A 17,625-nucleotide genomic window follows, 5' to 3' on the forward strand; every position below is an offset into this window, starting at 1 on the left:
ACGACAGGGTCCCGTTCCTAAGACCACGTCAGTAAACAAATTCACCGCTAAGTGAAGAGCATACTATAATGGTGGCGGGTTTGTGTCAACCATCTTTGACATTGTTTTAATGTCACCTTTAAATGTCATTTTTAAATGTTTATACAGTAGTGTACTGTATATTGTAATAAACAGAATGGAGGAAATCAGCTCTAATATACATTATTTAGGTATGCATACTGGTCAGAGAGCCTGTCATAAGTCCAAGTCGTCAGTAAACGAGTACGTCGCTAAGTGAGGATAGGCTGTATTAAGTTTATTTTAAATAGTAAGTAACAATGGCCAGATAAAGAAAATATTGTTTTGCTGTGATCATAACAATGAACAATTTGACAACCAAAAGATTTGGTACATTGTTTCTAAATCAATTAACACACAGGGTTTAATTCTGTATTTCCAAAGACTGTTAAATGGAGGGTTTATTGTACTGTAATTAAATTCCTGAAAATTTTGTATTAAACTGTCAATTTCTGAAAACAGTGCTCTCCCATTTGACTTCTGATTAATTCACACACTGGTATTCTTTTACGTATGCATTACTTTTGTGTAATATCCTTAACAATATATAAAACTTATATATAGTCATCTTAATCAGTATTCCTGATACCTGTTACACATGAAATTTAACTTTACTAACAAAAATAAGTTTCTCAATTCTGGGACAAATTTATATCAATGATATTTTTACTATTAAAAATCAATCTTGTTTATTTCTAGCAATTTGAATAGCTTGCCAAATTACAATATTCCTCCTTAAAAAATGGCATGGCAAAATAATTTGATACAGCTCTGCTAATCTTCTTCCCACCCTGCAAGTATCCCTACAATAGTCTTCACAAAATCCATGATATAATCTACAAAATCCCTAAAAACTCTACAAGAAATCCCTATACTATTTTCCAGAAAATCTCTGCAATAGTTGTAGCACAAAAGCCACTGCTCAGTTAATCTGAGAGTTCTCTAGTAAAGGACAAGTCCACTGTACAACATGGAATAATTTGATGTTAGAAACAAAGCTCATGTCAATACCTGGGCTGCAGTACTTACACTCAGGGAGACGTGCTCAACCCGAATAGATCACAGCTCCTTAACGCTCCCCCCTCATATCATCTTCGTATCTACAATTTATACCACAATAAGTGGGAATTCATCACATCTGCAATCACAGAATATATCAGGTTACCATCTCAATCTTCTGTAAAAAAGAAAATCTCATTATCAGTAGCAGTGCTATGGGGAAAGGGTTATAAAGATGGGTAAACAAATAAAAAATACAGTAGTTTTCCCCTGTATCTACAGGTGATATGTTTCAAGACCATTTTTCATTTACATACATTCTTTCTTTCTTTCAACACACCGGCCATATCCCACTGAGGCGGGGTGGCCCAAAAGGAAAAACGAAAGTTTCTCCTTTTACATTTAGTAATATATACAGGAGAAGGGGTTACTAGCTCCTTGCTCCCGGCATTTTAGTCGCCTCTTACAACACGCATGGCTCACGGAGGAAGAATTCTGTTCCACTTCCCCATGGAGGTAAGAGGAAATAAACAAGAACAAGAACTAGAAAGAAAATAGAAGAAAACCCAAAGGGGTGTGTATATATATGCTTGTACATGTATGTGTAGTGTGACCTAAGTGTAAGTAGAAGTAGCAAGACATACCTGAAATCTTGCATGTGTATGAGACAGATAAAAAAAAGACACCAGCAATCTTACCATCGTGTAAAACAATTACAGGCTTCAGCTTTACACTCACTTGGCAGGACGGTAGTACCTCCCTGGGCGGTTGATGTCTACCAACCTACTACCTACAATTTACATACATACCTATGATAAAGTTTAAATAATAAATTAAGCATAAGAAGTGGAATATTAGCACTTGTCACTGATGGGAAGCACTTCATGGTTTCTCTTAGGCTTTGATGAACTGCCAACTGTCTGGAGCTGACCCAGATCATTAGCTATGAAACTTCCTGTTAGTTTAAAAAAAAAAATGCAATCCAATGTGGGATAGTAGATGGCAGATTGTAGGGTACTGGGACCTGGTTGAACACAATGCACAGGGCAATAATAAAAACATGCTATCTCAGGGGTCATAGTAGGTAGGCAGAGAAGACCCTTATTTTACAATGTTTAACTAAGTGAACCTTTACCAACCACAGTGTAGCTTCATCAAGCCATGTTGTGTCTTTGAATTACCATTTGGCTTATCCCATTGTCTATTTACTCTACCTGAAAGGTACTTGGAATGCAGTCATCAATTAGATTTTAACTAACCAAGTGGTAGCCAGCTCTTAAATAAAAGACCAAGTTCATTGGTTACAAAATTATCCAGTATTGTTACAATCAGGCAAAACAATTTCATCTCCATCCACCACAAACACTCGGCTACCTGCTCTCTCCTATTAGTCCATTAACCCTTTATCTCCTAAGATGACTTTTTCTTTTTTTTAACAAGTCGGCCGTCTCCCACCGAGGCAGGGTGACCCAAAAAAGAAAGAAAATCCCCAAAAAGAAAAAACTTTCATCATCAACACTTTCACTTCACTAACACATAATCACTGTTTTTGCAGAGGTGCTCAGAACACAACAGCTTAGAAGCATATATGTATAAAGATACACAAACATATCCCTCCAAACTGCTAATATCCCGAACCCCTCCTTTAGAATGCAGGCATTGTACTTCCCATTTCCAGGACTGAAGTCCGGCTATATAAAAATAACTGGTTTCCCTGAATCCCTTCACTAAATATTACCCTGCTCATACTCCAACAGATCGTCAGGTCCCAAATACCATTTGTCTCCATTCACTCCTATCTAACACGCTCATGCACGCTTGCTGGAAGTCCAAGCCCCTCGCCCACAAAACCTCCTTTACCCCCTCCCTCCAACCTTTTCGAGGACGACCCCTACCCCGCCTTCCTTCCCCTACAGATTTATACGCTCGCCATGTCATTCTACTTTGATCCATTCTCTCTAAATGACCAAACCACTTAAACAACCCCTCTTCAGCCCTCTGCCTAATACTTTTATTAACTCCACACCTTCTCCTAATTTCCACACTCCGAATTTTCTGCATAATATTTACACCACACATTGCCCTTAGACAGGACATCTCCACTGCCTCCATCCGCCTCCTCGCTGCTGCATTCACAACCCAAGCTTCACACCCACATAAGAGTGTTGGTACTACCATACTTTCATACATTCCCTTCTTTGCCTCCACAGATAACGTTTTTTGTCTCCACATATACCTCAACGCACCACTCACCTTTTTTCCCTCATCAATTCTATGATTAACCTCATCCTTCATAAATCCATCCGCCGACACGTCAATTCCCAAGTATCTGAAAACATTCACTTCTTCCATACTCCTCCTCCCCAATTTGATATCCAATTTTTCTTTATCTAAATCATTTGATACCCTCATCACCATACTCTTTTCTATGTTCACTTTCAACTTTCTACCTTTACACACTCCCAAACTCATCCACTAACCTTTGCAATTTTTCTTTAGAATCTCCCATGAGCACAGTATCATCAGCAAAAAGCAACTGTCAATTCCCATTTTGTATTTGATTCCCCATAATTTAATCCCACCCCTCTCCCGAACACCCTAGCATTTACTTCTTTTACAACCCCATCTATAAATATATTAAACAACCATGGTGACATTACATATCCCTGTCTAAGACCTACTTTTACTGGGAAGTAGTCTCCCTCTCCTCTACACACCCTAACCTGAGCCTCACTATCCTCATAAAAACTCTTTACAGCATTTAGTAGCTTACCTGGCTGGAATATTGCTGCACACTAACAGCACCTTTCAAGGCAGGTGAAATTGCTGACCTAGAAAATGTACAGAGAACCTTCACAGCGTGCATAACAGAGATAAAACACCTCAATTACTGGGAGCACTTGAAGTTCCTGAACCTGTATTCCCTGGAATGCAGGCAGGAGAGATACATGATTATATACACCTGGAAAATCCTAGAGGGACTAGTACCGAACTTGCACAACGACAGCAAAAGACTTGGTAAACGATGCAACATCCCCCCAATGAAAAGCAGGGGTGTCATTAGCACGTTAAGAGACAATACAATAAGTGTCAGGGGCCTGAGACTGTTCAACTGCCTCCCAGCATACATAAGGGGGATTACCAATAGACCCCTGGCAGTCTTCAAGCTGTCACCAGACAAGCACCTAAAGTCAGTACCTGACCAGCCGGGCTGTGGCTCGTACGTTGGTTTGCGTGCAGCCAGCAGTAACAGCCTGGTTGATCAGGCTCTGACCCACCAGGAGGCCTGGTCACAGACCAGGCCGCAGGGGCGTTGACCCCCGGAACTCTCTCCAGGTAAACTCCAGGTTACCACCTATTCCATATACTTGCAACATCTGCCACATTGCTCCCCTATCCACTCTATCATACTCCTTTTCTAAATCCATAAATGCAATAAAAACTTCCCTACCTTTATCTAAATACTGTTCACATATATGCCTCAATGTAAACACTTGATCTAAACATCCCCTACCCACTCTGAAACCTCCTTGCTCATCCGCAATCCTACATTTTGTCTTACCTCTAATTCTTTCAATTATAACCCTACCGTACACTTTCCTGGTATACTCGGTAAACTTATTCCTCTATAATTTTTACAATCTCTTTTGTCCCCTTCCATTTATATAAAGGGACTATACATGCTCTCTGCCAATCCCTAGGTACCTTTCCCTCTTTCCTACAGTTATTAAACAAAAATACCAACCACTCCAACACTATATCCCCCCTTGCTTTTAACATTTCTGTCATGATCCCATCAGTTCCAGCTGCTTTACCCCCTTTCATTCTATGTAATGCCTCACGCACCTCCCCCACACTCACATCCTGTTCTTCTTCACTCCTAAAAGATGGTATACCTCCCTGGCCAGTGCATGAAATTACTGCTTCCCTTTCTTCGTCAACATTTAAAAGTTCCTCAAAATATTCTTGCCATCTACCCAAAACCTCCATCTCCCCATCTACTAACTTCCCTACTCTGTTTTTAACTGACAAATCCATTCGTTCTCTAGGCTTTCTTAACTTGTTTAACTCGCTCCAAAATTTTTTTCTTATTTTCATTAAAATTTCTTGACAGTGCCTCTCCCACTATCACCTGCTCTCCTTTTGCACTCTCTCACCATTCTCTTCACCTTTCTTTTACTCTTCTTATAACACTTCTGTTTTGTAAAAACCTCTCATAAGCTAACTTTTTCTCTTTTATCACACCCTTTACTTCATCATTCCACCAATCACTCCTCTTTCCTCCTGCACCCACTCTCCAATAACCACAAACTTCTTCCCCACATTCTAATACTGCATTTTAAAACTATTCCAACCCTCTTCAACCCCCCCCCCCCCCACTACTCATACTTGCACCAGCCCAACTTTCTGCCAATAGTTGCTTATATCTCACCCAAACTTCCTCCTCCCTCAGTTTATACACTTTCACCTCCCTCTTGCTTGTTGTTGCCATTTTCCTCTTTTCACATCTGCCTCTTACTCTAACTGTAGCTACAACTAAATAATGATCCGATATATCAGTTGCCCCTCTATAAACGTGTACATCCTGGAGCCTACCCATCAACCTTTTATCCACCAATACATAATCTAACAAACTACCTTCATTATGTACTATATCATACCTTGAATATTTATTTATCCTCTTCTTCATAAAATATATATTACTTATTACTAAACCTTTTTCTACACACAGCTCAATTAAAGGCTCCCCATTTTCATTTACCCTTGGCACCCCAAATTTACCTACTACTCCCTCCACAACATTTTTGCCCACTTTAGCATTGAAATCCCCAACCACCATTACTCTCACACTTGGTTCAAAACTCCCCATGCACTCAACATTTCCCAAAATTTCTCTCTCTCTCTCTCTCTCTCTACACTTCTCTCTTCTCCAGGTGCATATATGCTTACTATAACCCACTTTTCACATCCAATCTTTATTTTACTCCACATAATCCTTGAATTAATACGTTTGTAGTCCTTCTTTTCCTGCCATAACTTATCCTTCAACATTATTGCTACTCCTTCTTTAGCTCTAACTCTATTTGAAACCCCTGACCTAATCCCATTCATTCCTCTCCACTGAAACTCTCCCACCCTCTTCAGCTTTGTTTCACTTAAAGCCAGGACATCCAGCTTCTTCTCATTCATAACTTCCACAATCATCTCTTTCTTATCATTTGCACAACATCCACGCACATTCAGACATCCCACTTTGAAAATTTTCTTCTTATTCTTTTTAGTAATTATTACAGGAAAAGGTTTTACTAGTCCATTGTTCCTGGCATTTTAGTTGACTTTTACAACACGCATGGCTTAGGGAGGAAAGATTCTTATTCCACTTCTCCATGGATATAAAAGGTAAAGTAATAAGACCAAGAACTATTAAGATAAAATCAAAGAAAACTCATATGAGTGTGTATAAATAAACATGTACATGTATGTGTACTGTGACCTAAGTGTAAGTAGAAGTAGCAAGATGTACCTTTAATCTTGCATATTTATGAGACAGACAAAAGACACCAGCAGTCCTACCATCATGTAAAACAATTACAGGTTTTCGTTTCACACTCACTTAGCTGGATGGTAGTACCCCCCCTGGGTGGTTGCTGTCTACCAACCTACTACCTAAATGACCATATGGTTATTATAATGAAACCCATTTTCCTTTCAGCCTGTTAACAAAACTTTCATAAGAAACAGGCTACAACAGGTTCCAATGAGTGTGTGACTCCTCCCTCTCTCAGGCCAGGTAGTGAAATTAGCTTCTGAGCTACAGTTACCGAGTGCAGACACTCTTCTCTATGAGTATCTCTGTTTTGGTGGTGGCAAGAATGGCAAGTGCAAAAAGGTTAGCCTTGATTAATATAATTCTTCTTTCTTTCAGCGTACCAGCCGTATCCCACTGAGGTGGGGGTGGCTCAAAAGGAAAAATGAAAGTTTCCCCTTTCAAATTTAGTAATATATACAGGAGAAGGGGTTACTAGCCCCTTGCTCCCGGCATTTTAGTCGCCTCATACAACACGCATGGCTTACGGAGGAAGAATTCTGTTCCGCTTCCCCATGGAGATTAATATAATTCTTTCTTTCTTTCAACACACTGGCCATATCCCACCAAGGCGAGGTGGCCCAAAAGGAAAAATGAAAGTTTCTCCTTTTACATTTAGTAATACAGTGGACCTCCGGTTTACAATATTATTTCATTCCAGAAGTATGTTCAGGTGCCAGTACTGAATGAATTTGTTCCCATGAGGAATATTGTGAAGTAGATTAGCCCATTTCAGACCCCCAAACATACACGTACAAATGCACTTACATAAATACACACATAATTGGTCGCATTGGGAGCTGATCGTAAAGCGGGGGTCCACTGTATATAGAGGAGGTTACTAGCACCTTGCTCCCGGCATTTTAGTCGCCTCCTACAACACGCATGGCTTACGGAGGAAGAATTCTGTTCCGCTTCCCCATGGAGATTAATATAATTGTCCTTTATAAATTACATCATATTGTGACATAGAATAGGGCTATATATGTATTATTTACTGCAAAAGTTTCATGTAAAATTTTAATTTCAAGTAGTACGTATTCAGGTTTATATTTTCGGTAACCACATGGTTACCTTAGGAGTATACATGTACAGTTATTGACATTCATATGTCCATGTGGTTTCAGTATTTTTTGACAATTGTATTCTTTTTTCAGGCAAAAAACATTAACTGTCAATGAAGCCTTAGACCTTCTAGATGAGCTGGAGGAAGCTGAAGATCTCTACATTGAGCCCACAGATGTGAGCAGCCTGACTGATGAAGATTTCGGGCACCGAAGATGAAGGAAATGTCTTTCACCCTGAAAGCCTGTCTGGGAATCAATTATTAACCCCTGGTGAGTTTCGAGTCTTTCGTCATGATGAAGAAGAGGAAGAATTAAGTGTAGAACAACCGGAGGATGCAAGTGAAAAACCCAAAAGGAAGATATGTAAGGTGACAAACTTCTACAAAGATAAAGTGGAGGAAAAATAAAGAAACACAAGAAATTATTAGCCCCTGGTGAGTTTCGAGTCTTTCGTCATGATGAAGAAGAGGAAGAATTAAGTGTAGAACAACCGGAGGATGCAAGTGAAAAACCCAAAAGGAAGATATGTAAGGTGACAAACTTCTACAAAGATAAAGTGGAGGAAAAATAAAGAAACACAAGCATGTACCAGAATTTTACCTGAAGCAGACTTCAGCAAGTATTGGGACTTTAGTGTAGTTGAACTCTTGGAGCTTTTCTTTAATGAAGAAATCCTTGGACACACACAAGAGCAAATGACAAAGTACTGTATGATGAAAAATTGGCCTGACGTTTGAGTAAGTGTAAGTGAACTAATAGATTTCCTGACTATTTTGCTTGTTTCTGGTTACAATTCATTGCCCAGCAAATCTATGTATTGGTCGCATGACCATGATGTATACAATCAAGCTATAAGTAATGCAATGCGTCGAGACAGATTTGATTCCATCAGAAAATCCCTTCATTTCAAAGCAACTCACAACCTAGACACAAGTGCTAAGTACACTAAACTGCGTCCTCTGATCACACACCTTCAAAAGAAGTTTATGGAACACTTCATCCCTTCACAAAATATTTTGCATGACGAGGCAATGGTGAAATATTTTGGTAAGCATGGCTGTAAGCGGTCAATTCATAACAAACCTGTATGTTTTGGCTACAAATTATGGTGTCAAGACACCCATTCTGGTTATCTGCAAGCTTTTGACCCATACCAAGGAAGGACTCACAAAGGGAATGAAAACATGGAGAGTGAACTTGGTAAAGCTGCATCTACTGTTATACATCTCATTGAAGAATACAGTGAAAATGCAGAAAGGTTTCCATACCATTTTTTCTTTTATAATTTCTTCACTACAGTTCTACTGTTGGTTGAGTTAACCAAGAGAGGTTGTATTCCATGCTTTGCTTCATACCACAATATGAAATAGATGCAGCCAATAAAGTACTCTTAATGGAAATCTCTTGAAGTTTTTGTATCCACAGTCTCCTTAGGTAACCATACAGTCACCATCTATAACTCAAGTTCAAAAAAAAAAAAAAAAAAAAAATTCTTATTTTAGGACACTATTTACATTCAAAACGATGAAATTAATATGGTTTCACAAAAAATGAAGATTTTATTTCCTTGGAAGTAATGGGTTAAATTGGAGGTTTGCTATAAATCAATAGCTAGCCAAATAGCTCAAATAGCTAACCAACTAAATGTCTAAACAGGTGCCCAAATAAAAGTACAACTAAATACCTAGTTAGCTAAATATCTTAAAAGCTAGCTAGCTAGGTAACTAGCCAAGTAAGTTTATTTAGGTTCAGGTACACAAATACAATTAGGTGATTACAATAATTACACACAGTAGAACCCTTGTATCTGCAGATTCAGTTTCAGCAGTTTCAGTTATCTGCAGTTTTTACAGCAGCCTCAAAATATTAAATGGAAAATTCCAGAAATAAAAAAACTCAAAAGTTTCACATTGTGCACCATTCTGAATAATGTGGTGAAACCTTCCTGCCCTGCCACGCTCAGTACATGACTTGTCTCTCTTTGTCCTCTATCCCCCACACTGGCCCGTTTTACTAGTATCCAGTCAGCCTCTAGCATTCTCACTCTCTGCAACAACAACTTCCTATCACAATGTTTTTTCAAAAGGTTGAAAAACAAACCATGTCTACTATCGATGATCCCCAATCATCAACATCTTAATGTCTTATTGAGCATAATTTATCAAATAAACTTTATAGGTATGTATATAAACAAAAAACGACATATACTGGGTTCGCTATTACCCACAGTAGGTCTTGGAATATATCACCCGCGGGTATGGGGAGGACTACTGTATAGTAATGTACAGAAATTACCTAGAATAACCCAAAAAAGTAGTTGAAGTAACTTATTTCCATTGGGATCCTTGTAATATATTATTATTCAAATTCTAGTTATAAGATACAGCAGAAATATTTTATGATCATATTCTTAAAAATTAAAACAACTATGCAACTCAACTGCCTGAAAATCAGTTGTACTAAAATGAGGAACAATAAAAATAAAGTGAAATTAGTTATTTACATGAACATTATATGGAGAAAAATCAGTTTATTATAGTAGGTACATGACCGTTAGGCACATAGAAAATCACTTTCCTCCCATTCTGTAGCTTCATTCATTAGGAACCTTTTAGCTCTCTTCCTGAACTGGCTCATACTAAGACTTTTAACCCCTTGACTGTCGCAACCCCCAATCCTGAGGTGTCTCCTGGTGTCGCAAAATTAAAAAAAAAAAAAAAAAAAAAAAAAAATTCTTATGAAATGATAAGAGAATCTTTTCTCAATTATAATGACATGAAAAAATCAAAATTTGATGGAAAACTGACGGAATTACGCTCTCGCAAAGTTAGCGACCTCGGCGATATTTACAAATTGGCGATTTCGCCCAATTTGAGCCCTATTTTCGGCTAATTCCATTGTTCCAGTTGACCAAACTCATAGCTATTTCTTTAGAACTCCATTTTTTCTATCGATTGGGTACAAGAAACTGCCCATTTACCGATTTCAACTACCCAATAACATGGTCAGAAATTTGCAATTTGGCCAATTTCACGAAAAATTAAAAAATATGAGTTTCAAAATAAGGTCCAGAATGAACAATGCAGACATTCCTGGCTCTAAAATAACATTTTCTTTGTTCATTAGTCACGTCTCCAGGCCCCTCTGATATTACTCTTGCTTTCTACTTCGAATTTTTATTCAAACAAAAAATAGAAGATTTGCTGTTATGCAGACTACTGCAATATTTTAATAATTGTACAAATAATGTCAACCCATTCATGACTGCATATTAGAATGGCTAGTTGGACATTTATTGGACAATGACATCATTTGTTTACTTTTGAACATCGGCAAAAATCAAACATTTTCCCTACTTTGAGCTCCATTTCCAGGTTCTTTTTATAGTAAAACTAATCAAAATCACCTCTATTTATATAATATGTTTTCCATAGAATAGAACCATAAATACTATACAAAAATAGACCACAAAGTCGGAATTTTAATTAAAAAAAAAAACGGTCGGAGTTTTTTTTTCTCATTATGCACTGCATGCTCCAAGATTTTTTGTATATGGTGCACACTGTCCATACAGACCTATTCTCTCACATGTGGGCCTACCAGCTTTCTCCTGCTTGATTTGAAGCCGCTAGAATTTATGAGTATATATACGTCAAACACAGTACCTCATAAGACGTATATATACGACCAAAACAGTCAAAGGGTTAAAAAAAGATTTCCTACCATTTCAGAATTTATCTTTTTAAAGGTAGCCACTGGGAGCAATATTAATTTTGAAGGTCTAGAGTCTAGACTCTAGACAGTGAAAGGGTTAAGCAGAGCCTAAGAAAAGCTATCAGCATTCGACTTGTAGTACCTGAAGGCAAACTGGAAAGAACACCGAGAATTGTACACTTTCACTCACTACTCCTGGATTCGAAGGTGACTTCCAGTAATACCTCTGCCACCACATTTACCACCCTGTGACCCACTCAAAGACTCTTGACAACTGAATTCCCTTGGAACTTTGAGGACCAGTTGGCAAGACAGCAATGACATATTCCATAATCCTCCAAAGTAAATTTAACAAATGGTGAAAAATCCACTAAGCTAGCCAAATAATGGAGGGGGAGGGAGAGATGGGTTCATAGACAAAGTTACTTAAGCCCTCCCACCACAGAAGGTGATCCCACTCTCACGAAGCAAATTGTTGTGTGTTAGGTAAGATACATATGAAACAGTTAGGTATCATTATTTCGAAACATTTTGCCTACACAGGCTTCTTCAGTTGATTACAGAGAAGTTGACAGTAGGCTTCTTCAGTTGATTACAGAGAAGTTGATAGAAGAGACTGAAGAAGCCTACTGTGTAAGCAAAACGTTTCGAAATAAAGATACCTAACTGTTGCACGTGTGTCTTACCTAACAACCTGTTGGTATTTTATACCATTTTAATATTCAAACTGTTGTTAGAAAGAGCATGTAGTCTTACTTGGGCAGTTGTTTAAGTCTTCAATGATCTTGTATTGTTATATCCATGGAATTTTTCATTGTATTATCTCCATGTAGTTCTCCAATGATCCTTGTATTTTTATCTTAGTATCTACCCAAGGACTCTTGGTTTGTCACAGGCTACATTAAAAGGATGAGCCCAGTTACCATCCCTGATCTGCAAAGAAGCAAGCTTTATTAGTTATGAAATTTCCTACAAGTCCAGCCAACATTATTTAAAATCCACTTAATATTGTGAAATTCAAGCAGTACAGTAAATCCTTTATTTAACCCTTTGAGGGTTTCGGCCGTACTAGTACGGCTTACGACCCAGGGTTTTTGACGTACTAGTACGCCTAAATTCTAGCGCCCTCAAATCTAGTGGGAGAAAGCTGGTAGGCCTACATATGAAAGAATGGGTCTATGTGGTCAGTGTGCACAGTATAAAAAAAATCCTGCAGCACGCAGTGCATAATGAGAAAAAAACTTTGACCGTTTTTTTTTAATAAAACAACGACTTTGCACTGTATTTTCGTATGGTATTTATTGTTGTATTCTAGTTTTCTTGGTCTCATTTTATAGAATGGAAGACATATTACAGAAATAGAGATGATTTTGACTGGTTTTACAATGAAAAGTACCTTGAAATTGAGCTCAAAATAGCAGAAATGTTCAATTTTTACCAAAGTTTGAAAGTAAACAAATCATGCCAAGCGTCCAATACACGTCAACTGGTGAGTCTAATATTCTTACGCAAGTATGCCAATATTATTTATACCATTTTTTACACTAATGCAGTAGTCTGCATAACAGTAAATCTTCTATTTTTTGTGAGAATAAAAATTCAAAGTAGAAAGCAAAAGAATGTAAGAGGGGCCTTGAGACGTGACTAATGAACAGAGAAAATGTCATTTTAGTGCCAGGAATGTCTTTCTTGTTTATTCTGGACCCTATTCGGAAATTGGCATTTTTTGAAATTTGTGTGAAATTGGAAAAATTGCTAAATTCTGACCACTGTACTGGATAGTTGAAATTGATAAATGGGTGGTTTCTTGCACTCATTCGATAGAAAAAATGGCGTTCTAGCGAAATATTCATGTTTTTTGTCAACTAGTACAGTGGAATTGGCCGAAAATGGGGCTCAAAGTGGGCAAGATCGCCGATGCGTAAACATCGCCGAGACTGCTAACTTCGCGAGAGCATAATTCCGTAAGTTTTCCATCAAATTTCAAACTTTTGGTGTCATTATGATCGGGAAAAGATTATCTATCTTTTCATAAGAGAAAATTATTATTTTTTTTTTTTTAATTTGGCCGACCCTGAGAATGAGTTTCGGAGAGGGCCTGTCGACCCTCAAAGGGTTAAAAGACTAATCACAGGGAATGGATGGCCAGTAAACAGAAGATTTACTGTATCCCAAGAGCACTTGATGTTTGAATTTCACAAAACAGCCTCTCCTCAATTAACGACATAGTTCCATTCCTAAGACCACGTCGGTAAATGAATTCGCCACTAAGTGAGGAGCATACTATAATGGTAGTGGGTTTGTGTCAACCATCTTTGATGCTGTTTTAATGTTACCTTTGCACCATTTATAACATTTCTGGTATATTTTTAAATATTTACACAGTAATTTACTGTATATTGTAAGAAACAGAATGGAGGAAATCAGCTCTAATACATATTATTTAAGTATGCACAATGGTCAGAGAGCCCATCATAAGTCTGAGTCATCAGTAAACGAGTCCATCGGTAAATGAGAAGAGGTTGTAAAACTAGAGGTGGATGTAGAACTAAATAGGTGGATGTGGAACTAAATAGTTGGATGTACAGTGGTACCTTGACTTACGAGTTTAATTTGTTCCGTGACCGAGCTCGTAACTCAATTTGCTTGTATGTATATCAGATCAATTTTCCTCATTGAAATTAACTGAAATGCCATTAATCTGTTCCAGTCCCCCCAAAAAACTCTTGGGAGGCAAGAGAAAATACTTCAATATAATGCTAATATCAACTCTACGGCTTATTTATCTATCATAATTGACCTAATATGACATAATAAACAATATAAATAACAGAGAAACATGGTGAATAAAATACATCATTAGGTGACTAGTGGTGGCGGCTACTCCCAAGGTATAAATACTAATGAATGAAGCTACAGAATGGAAGGAGAATGATTTCTTGTATAGCTAACATCCATGTACCTATTCTTTTAAGCTGATCCCTCTCTTTAATGTTAATGTAAATAACTCAGTTTACCTTACTCCTAGTATCTCTCTTTACTATAATGGATTTTAACACATTTGAGTTATTTTGCCATTAACTTTTAAGGTTTCAATAATAAAGATATTACAAGGACCCCAACGGAAATAAGCCACTTCTAATTTTTTTTTTTTTTTTTTTTTTTGGTGGGGGGGGGGGGGGGGGGGTATCCTAGGTAATTTCCACACGTTCTTATGTATGCTAATTTGTAAAGTTGCATTTATGTATACCTACACCTAAATAAATTTACTGCTCAAGAAACACTATATCTTACAAGTTTTCAAGCCCCTGACTTTAAATACACTCTAGTTAATGCTCAACTAAAAATGGTCTACACCCACATGATAAATATACTCCCTCCTGATATAGAATACAAACATTCTATATAACTTTTGGGAATAAATCATACCTGGAGTATACCTGGAGAGGGTTTCAGGGGTCAACACCCCCACAGCCTGGTCTGGGAAAAGGCCTCATGTTGGATCAGGACCTAATCAACCAGGCTGTTACTGTTGGCTGCACATAATCCGACATACAAACCACAGCCCAGGTGGTCAGGCACTGACTTTAGGTGCCTGTCCAGTGCCTTCTTAAAGACAGCCTGGGGTCTACTGGCAATCCCCCTTATTATGCTGGGAGGCATCGTGCTAGTGGCGCCTATGCTTTTCACTGGGGAGATGTTGCATCGTCTGCCGAGTTGACAATAAAGGCATCAAAATTAACGATACAAAAGTAGAAAGAAGAATATGGGTAAATTCCTAGGTCTGATCATAGATAAACAATTACAGTTTAGTGGAAATTTAATAGGTAATTTACACATTACTAGGTATGAAAATTGTACTTTATATGTACCTGCACCTAAAAAATTGTAGACATTCTCCAAAATTTTGTTTGCTAGTCTCAGCTACTAACACTACCCTCATCTACCCATACCTCAACTAGGGTACTGTTGGCTAAATAAGCTTATTTAGGCACAGGTACACACAAGTATGATTATCATACCTGATGTAAATTACCTAGGATAGTAAATAAGTAAGTTTATCCAGGTATAGGTACACATAGTTACATGAATGATAAATACCAGTGACTTATTTCCATTGGGTCCTTGTAATACCTTAGTATTTAAACCTTCAAAGTTAAAACAGCTAAGTAATTCAACTATGCGAAAAGCAGTTACAATAAAAGAAGATATACTAAGAATAAGGTAAACTGAGTTATTTATTTTTTTTTCAACAAGTCGGCCGTCTCCCACCGAGGCAGGGTGACCCAAAAAGAAAGAAAATCCCCAAAAAGAAAATACTTTCATCATCATTGAACACTTTCACCTCGCTCACACATAATCACTGTTTTAGCAGAGGTGCTCAGAACACAACAGTATAGAAGCATATATGTATAAAAATACACAACATATCCCTCCAAACAGCTAATCATTAAAAAGATCAGATCAGGTACATGTATGTTATATGTAACCCCCAAATAATCAAGGTAACATTTCCACTAGGGTGAATACCTCAGTCATACACTTAAAACAATTATCATAAAACACAAGCATTTGAGGCTGGAACTCTTAATCACACTCATACAAATATCTTTATTATTAATAAATTGAAATGTATTACATACTAGTGGCTTTCTTTTGTGCCTAACAAAGTTACATGTAAACTACATGTCCTCAGGAATAAAAAAGTGAATTTGAGTTTGACCATTTTTGTACAGCATTCAAATAATAAAAAATTTGATTAGAATTTTCAATGTAATCTCTCCTGGCAAATGTTTATATAACGTTGGCAGACGGTTCAACAGATAACAATTATTATAATCAGTCAGAATAACAACAAATTCCCACTACAGACAGCACACTCCACCAATATTCAAAACACTAAACCTACTCACCATACAGCTGTATAGTCCTTGTGGCTTAGCGCTTCTTTTTGATTATAATAATAATAATAATACTCACCATACAAAACATCCATACTTATTACTGCACCTACTACATACATAGAACACTTAACTCTGATATTAACCCTCCCCTCAAACATCTCCTTACCAACCTCAACAGAACACATGATCAAAACACAAGGCACAGATCACTCTTTGATGTTCCTCGTGTCCATCTCACACTATGCAAAAACTCAATGCACATAAAAGGCCCAAAAATCTGGAATTCACTACCTGTAAATATAAAAGAAACACTGTCTGTTTATAAATTTAAGTCTCTTCTCAAAGATCACTTATTCACCCACAACTAAATAAATACTGAATAATTGTATTTCATAAATTGTATCTCATATATGTATCTCATTATTGTATTAGTGTATCATTATTGTTTTTGTAATACTCATTTGTGCTTGTTATCTGTTTACAATAATGTTTTACCACTGAATACTTCACTGCTTAGTTAATCTTAAGTTAATTTTAAGCCTGCCCGTAATGCTATGCATTCAAGTGGCTTTGGCATGCTGCATTTAACTGTATTCTTTTGTACTTCACTGTATCATGTTCAAATTAATAAATAAATAAATTAAAAGCTCACAAGCACAAGCTTGAAGTGCGTTTTACTACAACTTAACAACAAAACTCTTACAACAAATGTAATATACACTTACTGTTCTTCGCCGTTTCCTAATAAATATTACCTGACAAACAGAAACTGTTGAATAGCTTAAGAACAACACTCCAGCAACGCTCCCGTGCAACACTCGCATGGCAGCCATGATGGACGCGGTATGACGTCACACCACTATGACGGTGGAGTATACCTTGAGAGGATTTCGGGGGTCAACGCCCCCTCGGCCCACCGCTTTAAGGTTCATAATAATAACATATTACAAGGACCCCAGTGGAAATAAGTCACTTTGTCTGACCTTTTGAGGGTTATCCTAGGTAATTTACACATATGTTACTATGTATGATAATTTGTGTAACTGTATGTGTACACAACCGCACATACTTACAAAACCAATGTTTTCCTATGTCCTCTATCTAAATTTTTCCAACTTGAACTCATTGCTGAGAGTCTCGTCTTGGTTAGATATTTTTAGCACGTTATTCCCCTCAAGGAAGGTTCCTTGATGTTGGTGAGGGGCTCTTGATTTAGGGAATGGGATCTGTGCTCCAGTTCCCCGAATTAAGCCTGAATGCCTTCCACATCCCCCCCCCCTGGGCGCTGTATAATCCT

General features: G+C 37.6%; 1 long non-coding RNA gene across 8 annotated transcripts in view; it reads right to left on the minus strand.

The window, feature by feature from the left end:
* LOC128697753 (uncharacterized) overlaps positions 1-17,198 on the minus strand; it is a 30,235-nt gene extending 13,037 nt beyond the window's left edge. The window contains exons 1-5 of one of the 8 annotated variants that reach the window (XR_008408345.2): positions 17,084-17,178; positions 16,499-16,619; positions 14,854-15,133; positions 12,181-12,357; positions 1,087-1,195 (exon numbers count right to left, since the gene is read on the minus strand). This is a non-coding gene — a long non-coding RNA (uncharacterized lncRNA). Of the gene's footprint in view, positions 1-1,086; positions 1,196-12,180; positions 12,358-14,853; positions 15,134-16,498; positions 16,620-17,053 lie in introns of all 8 variants that reach the window. The other 7 variants (XR_008408343.2, XR_008408348.2, XR_008408349.2 and 4 more) reach the window with 7 other exon arrangements.
* Between the last annotated feature and the right edge of the window lie 427 nt (positions 17,199-17,625).

This window comes from Cherax quadricarinatus, chromosome 68 (genome assembly GCF_038502225.1).
Source record: "Cherax quadricarinatus isolate ZL_2023a chromosome 68, ASM3850222v1, whole genome shotgun sequence".
Classification (NCBI taxonomy): Eukaryota; Metazoa; Arthropoda; class Malacostraca; order Decapoda; family Parastacidae; genus Cherax; species Cherax quadricarinatus.